The sequence below is a fragment of the Fukomys damarensis genome, unplaced genomic scaffold, assembly GCF_012274545.1.
Source record: "Fukomys damarensis isolate Sample0158 unplaced genomic scaffold, DMR_v1.0_HiC HiC_scaffold_36, whole genome shotgun sequence".
In the NCBI taxonomy this organism is placed as follows: domain Eukaryota; kingdom Metazoa; phylum Chordata; class Mammalia; order Rodentia; family Bathyergidae; genus Fukomys; species Fukomys damarensis.
In genome coordinates, this window is record NW_022900948.1 from 18,616,533 (window position 1) to 18,630,845 (window position 14,313).

General features: G+C 38.1%; 1 protein-coding gene and 1 long non-coding RNA gene across 2 annotated transcripts in view; one reads left to right on the top strand and one right to left on the bottom strand.

Moving 5' to 3' along the window:
- Positions 1–14,313, top strand: part of LOC104855553 (myb/SANT-like DNA-binding domain-containing protein 3) — a 146,407-nt gene that overhangs the window by 45,699 nt on the left and 86,395 nt on the right. The gene's annotated exons all lie outside the window — the stretch shown is intronic.
- Positions 638–14,307, bottom strand: LOC104855497. Its single transcript, XR_778422.2, has 3 exons — positions 13,999–14,307; positions 13,741–13,833; positions 638–963 (listed from the first exon to the last, which is right to left on the bottom strand). It is a non-coding gene; the product is annotated as an uncharacterized LOC104855497 (long non-coding RNA).

Sequence of the window (14,313 nt, forward strand, 5' to 3'; positions counted from 1 at the left end):
TAAAAAAAAATCTTAGTTGACTTCAGGAGGTGATATCTACTATAAAATCAGGATTTTCTGAAAGTATACTTTAAATGGTAAAAAGGAGAGGTGTAAACCTTTGTTGGACATCTTCTGTGGGTTTAAGGCATGTTCATACATTATTTAATTTAATGCTTTAAATATACTGCAAGTGTAGGTAATATAACTAATTTTTATGGATAAGGAAATGAAGCTTGGAGAAGTTAAATGATGTGTTCAAAGTCATACACCAAAAATTTTGGAGATGGATAGTGGTGATAATTGCTCAACAAGTGAATATACTTCATACCACTATAAACTTAAAAATGGTTAAAATGGTAAATGTTACATATGTTTCACAACAATAAAAAAAGAAAAAAGTACATACCTAATGAGCACTTAACTAGATTTAGGTCCCGTATTAGTGTGCTTTGATTGTTAATGGCATGGAGCAAAGCACTCTGATTGACAGGTTCTGTTTATCAAAGAGCTGCCAGGATACTGAGAAGCCAGAAACAAAGAGAAGCAGAGAGAAGAGCTAAATGAGGTGAAAGGTGTCAGCAGTAGCAAAGATGGCAACCCCAATTGTGTCTGACAGCAAGCTGAAAACCAGAAATCAAGCCAAAAAGAGATGCTGCCAATCAGTCTTGCCATTTAAATTGGTGTTTTGTCAAACACTAATGAATACGGGAAACACCAGGGCATCTTGTAACAGGCACATTTTGGCTCAGTGAACCTGGGGTGTGTTCAGATTTCACTCCTACAAGCTCACCAATGGTTGAGATGTTGCCCATCCAGGGACCAAACACTGAGCAGCAAGGATTAGATCACAGGAACCTCCTCCAAGACAGCTTTCCATGGGTAGATTTTAGACAACTTGCACTAGACAGTCTGGGATGCTGTTACAAAGCAGGTTGTGGGCTTCATCCTACACTTACTGAGTCAGGATTTCATATGGTAGAGCTGGAATCAATATGTTTAACAAGCTTCTCAGTTGCTAGTTATATATAACGTTTGAGAACCACTACCTATAGACATTGCCATATCATGCTAACTGAAATAACTTCTTTTGCACACCCATTTCTAGTTTAGAAAAGCTCTTCCTATTCTGTCCCTTCTGTGCCTACATAGCAGGTTGATGGAGATGGTCAGAAGCCCCACTTGGCAGATAAGGAAACTGACATCTTCAGTCATTACATGCTGGACTCAAAGGTTTTTGACTCCCAGAAAAATGTTATTTATTATTATTATTTATCATTTATTATTATTATCGTTATTATTTTGTGGCTTGCTCTCCTAGTTTACCATTTCCTCACTTATAATCTTATGCGTTAAAAGTTCTTTTATGTCTAAAAAGCTTTGCAGAACAATTTTCTTGCTGTGATGCTTTCAAAATTTCAATTTAATTTACCACATTAAGCCATGCAATTTATTTTCATGAGCATAAATAGCTATCTAGGGTTGTGACAAACAGAAAATGTTTGGTGAAGTAATTAAGAAATAGACTAGCAGGAGTTTTTAAAAAGTCCTTCACCTAGATATACCAATTTTTTTCATTTTATTTTTCAACCATTTGTAAAAATTTTCAGGTGTCATGATGATGCTTTATCCCAGTACTTCAACATATATGTACTAAGCATATGAACATTCTCCTACATTACTACAATCCCATGATCACACCTAAGAAAATTAACATTAATTTGGTAATATCATATAATGTGTAATTCACTTTCAATTTCTTGTTATTCTAATGTCTTTCATTATTGTTTATTTTCTCAGATCTAATCAAACTTTATTGCATATGGTTGTTTTTTCTCTGGATATAATCTGGAACAAACCTATCTCTATCTTTTTTATTTTTCACGGTGTTAATTTCTTTGAAAGTCTAGGCCCTGTAAAGTGCCCCTTATTCTGTATCTATTTGATTATATTGTTGCGATTAAGTTTGGGATAAAGTTTTTCTGGCAAGGATATCACGCAGGTAAATGTCACTTACCATTCACTGTCATTTCAGGAGAGCTCTCTAGATCCCCTTTTGTGATGTTAAATTTGATCACCTAGTGAAGGTGATATCTGCTGGATCTCTCTATTATAAAGTTATGTTCTTTCACTCATAGTTAATAAGTTATCTGTATGGTGATGCTTTAAGACTCTGAATGTACCATCCTCTTAAAACCTTTCACCCAGTGGGTTTAGTATCCACTGATCATTCTTACCTAAATCAGTATTTTCATTGAGGATTACAAATTGGTGATTAAGTCAGCGTTGACCATTTGTCAGTATTCATATGGAAAGGTATGCTGTGGTTGACAAAAATCTGAATTTAGGTTGCCTCAAGTCATACTGGCTAATTAGAAAAAAATCCACTTGCCCTTAGAACTCTTTTGCTGGGGAAAGAAGGAATACCAGGGGTCGATTTTTTTTTTTTGCCCATGCCAAGGAATGCCCATCTGAGAGAAAAAGTTCCTAACTCCCTTCTCCTAAGTATCCTGGCATCATATTGCCTCTCTGGTGTCTGTTTGTTGGTATTGATTGCTTCTAAGCTCTGCTGGGAAAAATCATATGCTTTCTCTCCCATTATCATCAATGACCACTTCAATTTTTTTCCCACCCTTTTCAAAGCTCATCCATAATTTGTGCAGTAACAATCTGGTTGGAAGGGAAAGAGGCCAGAGTATTTTATAGAAGTTGCATATGAGTTTTTTTTTTTAATTCAACATTTTATATAATATAGAGAAAATGCAATTGCTTACATCAAAGAATGATGGAATGGAGTAGAGAGGCTAAAGGAGAGCTGGTGGATATTACAGTGGGGCTAAAGCTGCCTCACACTACCTTTTGATACAGCCACTGCCCCCATCTATCCTGCCCTCCCCCTTTCTCTTCAGAGAACACAGATGTCCTGATCCAAACACGTCCTCGGTAGCTTATCACCATATGTACAAGCATAGTTACATCAGCCTCCATTCTCTCCACCATCCTTCTCGTTACAAAGAAGTATCTGCTCTTGAAAGACAGCCCTTCCATCTGTGCTTTGATTTCTACTCCTGTGTTCTCAAGAATCTCACACAACAGATTATCCTTTTTCCTGTGTTGTATTTTCAAGTCTTTTCTTCTCCCATCACTGGATTTATCATCATCATTTAAATATTTTATAGCCTTATTTAAAAAAAATCCTTCCTCTCCCCATAGTCACCTACTGCTCTGATTCTCTTCTTCCCTTTACAGCTGAGCTGTCTAAATGTTCCGTCTCCACTTCTTGCTCCTTACCCATGTCTCATTAAACTCTAATCTGGATTCTGCCCTATCATTTCAGCAAATGGTTCTTGCTAAGAGCATCAATGACTGCATGTGACTGTATCTTTTAGACAGTATTCATCTTGCTTGACCACTCAGAAGCATTTGACCAGTTGGCCACATTCTGCTTCTTAAAACACATTTGTTCCTTGGTCACAGTGACACTGTGCTTTCCTGGTATCCCTCCTAATTTTCTGATCATCCCCATGTAGTTCCCTGCATTGGAGCTCCTCAACTTGAGCATAAACTCTCTTCTCTTCTTCTTCTTTTTTTTTAAATTAAGGATAGAGTCTATAGCTTATTTAGAATTTGAAAGGCAACAAAAATTTTCCAATATCTAGCTGGAAAGAAATTGTAGTTACTGTAGTAAAAACTTTTTGTTTATAAAATTATAAATGAGCAACGTTCATTAAAGAGTAATTTAAGGGCTGGGGATTTAGCTCAGTGGTTTTGCTGTCTGCTTCGCAAGTACAAGGTCCCGAGTTCGATCTCCAATACTAAAAAAAAAAAAAAAAAAGTAACAAGATAAAATAGTTAAAATGCTCATTTCTTTAGTTTCTCTGGACACTAATTATTTGATCTATCAAGGGTCTAGAAAGAGGACTAAATCAGATTTTACAGTTTCAAAGATACCTTAATTTCTTTTAATTGCCCAAAATTAAAATTGTCAGTTATGAGATGATTATGATACAATTTTTTTAAACTTTGAGACATCAAAAATACCATACAGATTCTAAGTGCTCTATGTTAAGTGAAGTATATATGTAAAAATAAAACACAATTAAGCTTTAAAATGTGGAACATGCGTTTTGTATAAGCATTGTGTTCTTGGAATGCATTCTACAGAATATTTTTACTGAAACTTCAAAACCTTGTTACTTGCACATGAAAAATCATAAAAAACATTAAAGTACAACTGTACAAAGAAACTGACATCAATATGCATAGTTCCACAGAAACTGCTTTGGCAGTTGTGTATTTGGTAAAGGTTTTGAAAATGTGCATATTTTAAAAGCAGGTATCTCATTAAGTTATGCTCACTTCCATGACCTCAATTAATCTAACCTCCCGTGCTTCCCACATGTATATGCCCAGTGTAAATATCTCTTACAAGTACCAGATGTATGAATTCGGTGGCTACTGGAGGCTTCCATGCAGATACCTCACTGACCTCTCAGACTCTGTCCAGCTAGAGTTGAACTCAAACCATCTCTCCAAATCCACATTTCTTCCCAGAGTTGGCTATGAGCCTGGGGATAACCACTGCTTGCCACTTTCCCACACACCTCACGTCTAATCAGTCGTCCAGTCTTTCTGTTCTTATCTGCTAAGCCTAGCCATTTCATTTACTTGTGCCCACCTTCCCTAGTCTGAGTGACCATCCTCATTCACTTGGGGTACTGCAATAGCCCCTCATATTCCTGCACACATTTTGTTTTTCCAATCCATTCTATAAGCTGCAACCCAAGGAGTTTTTGTTTATTAACTTCATTGAGATTTTTGTTTTATTTACTTTTTTTTCAGTGTTGGGGATCAAACCGAGTCCCTGAATCCCACCTCTGAGCTATATCCCCAACCCCAGTGAAATATTATTAACATAATTTTGCACTTCACCCATTTAACCAATTTATCTTTTTCAAACACAAATATGGACAGGTTATTCTTCCCTATAATCTTAAACTCAAGTCTGAATCATTATTCTCGCTTAAAATGCCATAATCAGCCCAGCATGGTGGTGCATGCCTGTAATCCCAGCACTTGGGAGGCTGAGGCAGGAGGATCGCTGTGAGTTCGAGACCAGCCTGGGCTACAGAGTGAGTTCCAGGTCAGTCTCAACTACATAGTGAGACCCTGTCTCAAAAAACAAAAACAAACGAACAAACAAATAAAAAATGCCACAATCTACCCTTGGTTTCTGAAGTCTCCAACTTCATTCCATGTCATTCACCCTTCAAGCTTTAGCCACAACTGCCTTTTCTGTTTATTATGTTTTTTAAAAACAGATACAATTATATGTATTTATCATATACAACATGTTTTAAGTATATATGTATATATATTCTGCAATAATTGAATTTATCTAATTAACAAATGTGTTACCTCACACATAGTGATAATTTTTGTGATAAGAATACTTTTATTATAGTTAATATCTTAACTGTCCCCCCCAAATCTTATCTGTACCCTTCAATTCAGCAGTGTTCAGAGGTAAAGCCTTTGGGAGGTGACTGGATCCTGATGGCTCTGCCTTCATGAGTGGATTAATCAGTTTATGGATTCATAACTTAATGGGCTAGTGGGACGTGATGGGAACTTTAGGGGGTGAAGTCTAATTGGAGAGAGCAGATTATGGAGCACACTCTTAAAAGGCATAGTCTGTGCCCAAGCCTTCCCCATCTCTTTGCTTCCTAATTGCCACAAGATGAGTAGCTCTGCTCTGCCACGTGCTCCCTGCAATATTCTAATTCACCACAAGCCTACAGTGATGGGGTTAAGCAAATAGACTGAAACCTCTGAAATTGAGTCAAAATAAATATTTTCTCCTTTAAATTGATTTTCTCAGGTATTTTATCATAGGAATACAAAGCGACTAATACAACTTACTATCTATGTTCTTTGCATTGTTGAAGAATATGATCACTTTCACTTATTCTGATCTTAGTCCAAGTGTCACTCTTCAATGAAAACGTCTAACCTTCCTCCTTCATAGTATTTGTTAATACTGTTTGTTGTAGTGGTAGAACATGCACTCAGCATGTGCAAGGCCCTGGGTTCAATCCCCAGCAGGTGCACACAACACACACACACACACACACACGTGCAATATTAACTGCTGTGACCACTATATAATAGGTCTCTTGACCGGATTCCTCCTATGTGTATTTATGCCTACTTTGACCAATATCCTCCACCTCCTAAACACTCCAGCCTCTGGTAACTGCCATTCTACTCTCTACTTTTTTATCAGCCTTTTTGGAACCCATATATGAGTGGATCATGGGATTTTGCTTTTTTTCTTGAATTTGCTTTATTATTTCATTATTACATGTTCTTTTTAAAATTTTTTTTACATGTTCTTCATAGAATACTGGTCCCCTTTATCCATGCTTTCTCAACCTTTGCAAAATCGTTCACATCTGTGATTGTTTAGTTTGACTTCCCTAATAGACCACAATATTCCACAGGGGTTACCTGTCTTCTTTACTTCTATGTCTTCACTGTTTCACATGGTTGACTGGCATATAACGGACAATCCCTAAACACTGCTGGCTGAATGGGACTATTGTCACTATGCTCCTTGCCCTGCCGCAGCCAATGCTCACATTGTTATCGAAGTCATCACTGCCAAAATTACCTTATTTTTTTTCACTGTTGTTCTGTGCTTAGAGAAACAGCTTCAGAATGTGGTTTTGCTGTTTTACTTTTACAACATTCTTAATTGAGGACCCACTTGGTGCTGAATTCAACTGTATTGACCTGATGCCAAGCCCCAGACCAACAGACTTTTTTTAAGAGAGGGAACTACTATACACCTTTATTTTAACTTTAGTTAAGTTTTTTTCTCCTGTGGAGCTCAGGATTGAATCTAGGACCTTGTGCATACTAGGCCAGCATTCTCCCACTGAGCTATATCCCCCACTTCCATTAGATTTTACGGAATAATTTTCAACTGAGAGCCAAGGAAGAAGAATTAAAAACTATTAGCTCAGTTCAAGTTCATATATACATAAACAAATCAGTAGATATATATTGTAATGTATGCAAGAATACATACATGAAAATGTACATGTATAAATGCAGGGGCTCCAGCTGTCATATTCCAATATCCCTGCATGCATACTCTCACAGGGGCAACCTGATATATACTCATTCCTTACATATGTACACAAAGACTAAAATGACATATGCTTGGCAGTTATGTATATGTATAGAGGCAAGCTGATATACTCATTACATATGTATACACGCAGGCAAATGACATATGCCCAATACATATGTATACATACAGAGGAAAGCTGACATACTTAAACACATTCAGTGGGAAAGTATAATTATTTAGTTCCATTTGACTCGTCATTCTTCCATGTACCTAGTTCCTTGGTTTATCTCTCATGATTCTTAGTTTAACAGATGTCATTCTCAGGTTCTCAGACTCTTGCCTGTAACCTCCTGTCCCTCCCTTTGACCTACCTGGCTATTTGTTGTAAGTTTCCTCTCAGTAGCTTGGCTGCCCCTGCCAGGCACCAGGTTGCCTTCCTGCACACTTCTAAAGTAGGCAGTCAGCCCAGATGAGCTCTTTTGACTGCCGACTTTAACTCTTTGAGTTTTGAGTCAGAGTATAGGCTGTAAAGTAAGACAGATCTAGTCCCAGACTTGATGCCCACTAACTGTGTAACGTTGGGAATTTTTCTAAACCAGGTTTCTCATCTATAAAAAGAAGATAATATTAACAATTTCCCCATTAGGTTTTTGGGTACTACACAACCCAAGTATATTGGGTACTATATGCAAATATTTTAGCCTACTATATAAGTGCAGTTAATGACAACTGCCACTAACAATAATATTGTTATTATGCCACTATTACTATGCCACAGCTATTAATAGCCAATTACTTATTGAGTACTTGTGATACACTAAGCATAGTTGTAAGGACTTTATATTTCTGTACCTATTTTATACTTACAACAACCCCATGGAATAGGAAAAAAAAAGTGAAACTGAGTAGATCATGGAACTGAAGCATGGAGAAATGAAGTAACTTGCCCAAGATCATAGAACTACCAAATGGCAGAGCTAAGATGCAAGCCCAGATGGCTTGGTCCAGAGCCTACACCCTTAATTATAATGTTATACCTCCCTACTTCCATTTATGTGTGATTGTCTTTGCCAGGACAGTTATTTATCTGGTACAATTTTATGAGTTAAAGCCTTTGGAGAAATTTCTGAGTTGCCCCTGAGAATTTCTGTTTGCTGAAAGATCAAGAAACACCTTAATTCTGTATTCCGAGCAATGCTGAACAACCGAGTGACAAGACAACCTGCAGGAAAAACCCAGAGATGCTTCTTCACTCTCTCTACCCACTCACAGGGACTGTTTGGGTGAGAAAGCTTTCAGACCAACAGAATTATAGTGGGAGGCTACTCTCCACCCAGAATTAGGCTAGTTCCCTGGATTCTGAGAGCACTTTTGTTCAGGTGCCTGTAAATGCCTCCTTGGATTCTGCTTACCATCTGCATAGTTGGGGATCATTAAGGAGGTGTGGGTAAGAATAACAGTGCCTTCAACTGGAGTCCTTGCCAGTGTAATTACAAGAATCCCTGCATCATGATGACAAGAAATCCCAACAATCTCTAACACTCTTGCAGAGTGCTCAGGATAGCGCATGCATATTCTTTGGTGGCTACATTTTTGTTGTTGTTGTTATTATTCTAGGGATTGATCCCAGGGCCTTGCACATGCTATGCATACACTGTACCACTGAGCTACACTCCCAGCCTGGCTGTAGCCTTTTTTAAAAAGTAATTTACAGTAATTGTACATATTGGGCTGAGGATTTAGCTCAGTGGTTGCACTGCCTGTCTGGCAAGCATAAGGTCCTGAGTTTGATCCCTAGTACAAAAACAAAACAAAACAAAACAAATTTTACATATTAATGAGGACCAATGTGATATTTCCATACTTGCATAGAGTGTATATCTATCACATCTATCTTTCTTCCACCACTCTCTGTCCCATGCTCCCTTATTAAGCTCTAGTAATCACTATTCTACTTTCAGGTTAACTCTTTTTTGCATCCACATGTGTGAGAGAACATGTGGTACTTGGCTTTTTGTGCCTCATTTTTTTCCCACTTAACAGAAACATAATGTCCTTAAGATTTTGCTGCAAATTACAGGATTCCATTGTTAATGGCAGAAATATATACACATATATGTTATAGTAACTATATATTGTATATAATACATATAATACAATATATAATAATATATAAAATATAATATATAAAATATATTATATATATCTATATCTATATCTATATCTATATCTATATATATATTTGAATGATGTACCATAGCTATTCATTTGTTGATGAGTACCTAGGCTAATTCCATATCAGTTTTTTTTTTTTGTGAGTAGTCTGGCTACAGTCTTCATGGTGCCAATCTTGGGCTCAATTTTCTATCAGACAATGATGCTCTCCATCTTATCATATTTGAGATGTGGTAAGGCTTTGGGGTTAGAATGAACCAGGTGACTCCAACTTTCTAGCTTTGTAGACTTGGGTACTTGATGAGGGCTTTGATTCATGTATAAAATGGAAATAACACCTATCAAAAGGTGGATAGGAAGATTAGTGACAATAAATATGAAGTACCTGACAGTAGCCAGGATACAGCAGGTTCTCACTGTTATAGTTATTATCGAATGATCCAACATTATTATCTCATCTTCTCTACTAGAGTGTAAGGTTATGAAAAGCAGGGACCTTGTTTTGTTCACTGCTGTTCTCTGTATTTAGAAGAGTGCCTAGATTACAGCAGGTATTCAGTAAACATTTGTTGAGTCACTGAATGAAGTTCTAAACAACTGTTAGGGCCTTCTTATTTTGGCCAACATTCAGACTCTCTTACTCATGGGTCCTTTGCTCACGTTCCCTCTGCCTAGGACACTCCCACTTAACTTGCACTTATCCTGATCTTGGTAGAAGCATCTCTCCTCTAGGTAAAACTCTGACCTTTCTCTTCAGGGTAATTGTTAACTATGTTGTAGATTTACATTTATTTACTTAAGATCTAACTAAACTTCCAGAGGACGGGGGACCAGATCTATTGTATTCACCAGTGAATTCTGTGGGATGGGATTAGCTCTTCAGTACAAATTTGCTAAAGGAATCAATCACATTATATACTTTCTTTTACTTTTTTTTGTCGTCATTTTTTAAAAGACCCTTCTCTGTGGGAAGTAGGGTCTGGTTTCTCAAATTGGATTAGAGCTCAATTCCAGGCAGTGTTAGGGCTCCACCATAATTTACCCCTTCCCTGTTTCTGGCTCAAGCATTTTGATTCTCTTACCAGGGCCAATTAGTAAGCCCCAAGGTGTCTCATTACTATTTATTGGGTCTTCATTATGCAGCAAGATCATCCAGCAGGAGGCCCAGAAAAGCCAGGATTTTGGCAGGGTTGCAGTATTGAATGGGATTTGCCATTTACTCAGACCCCACCCTCACTCCATTTATATTTGGTATTTATCACACTGTGGTGTAACTGTTAATTTTCAGATATCTCTCCCCACACAGTGAAGGCAGGATTCTCTCTTGTCCCCAAAGGCTGCTATAGTGTCTAACATTTGACAAATGCTCATAAAGGTTTCTTGAAGCTATGCATTGTTTTCCATGAGTGAAGCTTTACTGAGGACAAAATCCTTTTTTTTTTTTTTACCCTGAGCCATGAAATCACTTTGTAAATTAATTTGGGGTGAGTTTTCTGTTACTTGGAACTGAAAATACTTCTGCTAGAGCACAACTAATGGTGTTCAAGTATAGAATCTCTCATAATTGTTCAAAGTTTACTTTTGTAAGAATAGACTCCCCTATACCTTTTGTCTTTGGGCTCAGCTCTAGGACTGCTTTTAAGTGGGATGAAAATCTGGTGTGGTGGTGATGCCAGTAATCTCCACATGGGCTACATGGGCTACACAGTGAGTTCACGGCCAGCCTGAACTACACATGGTGACTCTGTCACCGAACTGGACTTAACTGAACTGAACCGAACTGAACCAAACCAAACCAGAATCCCAACTGTGGTAGGTTAGTGGTCAACTTGAGTGGAAACGCCCTGCTCAACTGACTCAGTGTGGTTCTGAGTGTGAGTGTGGAAGACCCACCAGAAGATTATTGTCTGAATGACATAAAAGGAGAACTTGAGGGCATGATTGCATGCTGCTGATTTCCCAGGAGAAGCTTTGTTGTGGATGGTTTTCCTGATATGAACTCAGCCCTTCTGTCTGACAGCTGGGGATGGCTGCTCTTCTCTTCCAGGGAGCTCTGGTCTTTGCCTTTGTCTTGAGCGTTGTTTCCTGGATCCTGTGCAGATCTTTCAGCCTTCTGGCACAGATCCTTAACCAAGTTGGCATAGACTTTCTAGCTTCCACTTCCCTTGGGCCTTTCTGGTGCTATGGCCTGGCAGGAGACATTGCTGTGAGTTCTAGGCCTTTGGCTGGACTGGTGTGGGACAATGCCAAGCGATCCAGGCCCTTCACTGGATTCTTCAGGTCTGAAGTGTGGTGTTAGATCTCTTGCACTGTTCTGCATTTGACTTCTTGGGTGACTATTACAAGACAATCCTATAAAGTTGTGTCCTGTATTAAATCTACTCCCTTGCAAACCCTGACTACATACCAACCAAACAAAAAACAAACAAAAAACAAGTGGGATGTTAGCAGACAGGTACAAGCAGCAATGTGAAAAGTGCCTGCATGTAGGGCCTCTCTCTGTGCATCACTGTTGGTTCCATTAGATTCCTTCTGGTAACTGCGGCCTCTTCAGCCAGGACCCCAGAATGAACATTGGTGGAGTTGACCTGAGCTCAGCTGTACGAAGGAGCCATGCGTTCCTGGATCTGCAGCTTAGAGCACAGCCACACAGCTGGGCCTAATGTTATTACACCTGGTAGACCCCAGCCACCTATGGTAAGATCTATGAGAATTGGTTATTTTTTCATGTTGCCACTGAGATTTTATGACTGTTTGCTATTTACGACTGTTCAGGGGGGTTCCAAACCTGGCACTGTGTCTGAGTTATACAGCGAACTTTAAACAGAGATATGAGTTTCACCCAGACTGTCTGGAATGGTGTTCAGAAATCTACATTCTTTTTAGACTTTCTGTGTGGTTTTTATGTAGTGAGTCTCACATTCTTTTGCTGTCTTGTATGTTGGGATCACCAATATTAAAATGAGTGATGGGGTTTTTCTTAGATAACCTCTAAGACTCTTTTTATCTCACCAAGATTGTGTGATCCAAGTCTCTGTGAAGTAGAATCTTTTTCAATTTAAAAATTTCTGAGAAATCTGTGTTGAATTTTTCTTTCCTAAATGGAAGAAGTGGATGTAAATGAAATTGCAATTTATGGCCCCAGGGCTGTTTGCTTTTTATTTAACAGTTGTCTCCTCTTAGTATTTCTGCCTATGTTCAACAGACAAATGAAAATTTAAGGCAGAATATAGAGAACTGAGACACAGGTCAGCAAAGAAGCATGGAGGAAGTCAAACTTAGCAAAGAAGCTGCTGAAAGAGTGGTTTGAGAAGGAGCCTTTTGTGGCTTAGCAATCAGGGACCTAGGATCACACCTGATTTAGGAGAGCCAGGAGTTCAATTTCAGTTGTAAAAAATTGTCATGCCCTTGCTAACAATTTACAGGCCCAGTGAAAATGCTTTAAAATGTTTAAAAGTGCAAATTTATTTATATAAAAAGCAGGATGAAAGTATAATTTAAAAGAAAATAACATCTTTTTAAAGTTATAACAAAAACTTTCACTAGAAAAAAACACAGAAAATTAAAGGTCATTACGTATTACTCAAAAGCCACTTTTAATATACTGCTCTATAGATTTCATAACTTTTTTCTGTGTATGTCTACACATATATATTTTAGAAAAGTAGTATTTTCTTATACATATTAGTATCCTGCCATGTTCCGTGTCAGTAAGCATTAACCTAATCATCATCATTATCCATATAATACTTCATTGCACAAAGGGGTACCATGTTTTAACTAGTGCTTATTGATGGAAATTTAGGTTATATTTTACATCTTTATGCATTTTTTTGTGTGATTCTCCAATCATTTCTTTAGGATAAATTCCAGTCAGTGGAATTGCTAGATTAAAGGATAAACACATTGTAAAGGTTTCTTTTTTATCCATAGTCAAATTGCCCTCCCAAATGTATAAATTAATAGCTCTAGGTTTTGTCAAGTCTGTTAGTTTTTTTTTTACACAGTGCTGGGATCAAACTCAAGGCCTTGCATATGCTAGCCAAGCACTCTATCACTGAGTGAGCTACACCTCCAGTCTTCTCTTAACCATTGTTAATTAGCTAAAGGGGAGAAAATCTTGTGGTTTTATTTTGCCTTTTATTGTGGCTTTAAATCTCTTTTCATCTACTTATTGTCCACACTTTTTGTGAATAAAACAAGTTTGCTTTCAATTTTTCTATTGTATCAACTTTTTCTTACATTTCCTCTTTATGTAAAAACCCTTGGATTCTCATATTATTTTCTTTCATATTTACAGAAGACATTTTTCCTAATGTGGATTTTCACACATTTCTTAATTTTATGAGTTAAATTGATGAGTTTTTCAATAAGGTTTAAAAATTCCCTCTGAGGTGGGCTGAAAAAGGCAGAGGATTTTTGAACAATTTAGTGCAGGATCTTATTACCTATGTCTGGGTAGGTAACACCTCATAAGATGTGGTGTGGAGAGCACCAGACTGGGAGTCACATCACTTTTTTCCGGGTCCCAACTTCCTCATCTGTAGAACAAAATGAAAACTGCTTCATAGGGCTATAAAAAAGAACCTGAGAGAATACACTCAGAGCTTCTTATAGGCCGGGTCTACAGAAAATTCTCTTTAAATCTTATAGGGGGAGAGGGCAATACACACACTTTATTTTAAATTCCGTTGGTGTATGAGTACCTGGGAGCGCGGGTGGGGAGGAAGTCCCAGAGATTCAGCGATTCACCCAACATCTCTGTGAAATGCACAGCTGGAGTTAGAACTTGGGTTCCAATCCTGATCCTGCCCCTTTCTCGGAATGTGACCTTGGACAAGTCACCTTTACTCTCCACGGCTCAGTTTCTTCTCTTGGAAAACAGACACATGACAGACCTGCCCTTCTTCTCCGGCGTTCCAATGCGATGCTTCGAAAACGCTCACAAAGGGCGGCAAAAACGCAGATCACCGGCTGGGAGCGCTCAGCTGCGGCCGGAGGAGAGGGGCGACCCCCGGCGC